This window comes from Babylonia areolata, chromosome 2, assembly GCF_041734735.1.
Source record: "Babylonia areolata isolate BAREFJ2019XMU chromosome 2, ASM4173473v1, whole genome shotgun sequence".
NCBI classification, from domain to species: Eukaryota; Metazoa; Mollusca; class Gastropoda; order Neogastropoda; family Buccinidae; genus Babylonia; species Babylonia areolata.
In genome coordinates, this window is record NC_134877.1 from 32,973,014 (window position 1) to 32,973,285 (window position 272).

Sequence of the window (272 nt, forward strand, 5' to 3'; positions counted from 1 at the left end):
ACGCACATTACTGACAAAGGCACACAATACACAGACAGCCAGTCCATGAAACAGGAACTAATATCTATGAATGGAAATAATATCCCACAAATGATACCAAAATGTCTGTAATCAGACAGGAACTGATATCTATGAATGGAAATAATACCCACAAATGATACTAAAATGTCTGAATAGAATAGAATAGAATCGAATAGAATAGAATAGATTTTATTGTCATGAAACCGTAAGGTTTATAAGACACAATTGCAATGGTAAATGAATGAACGAAT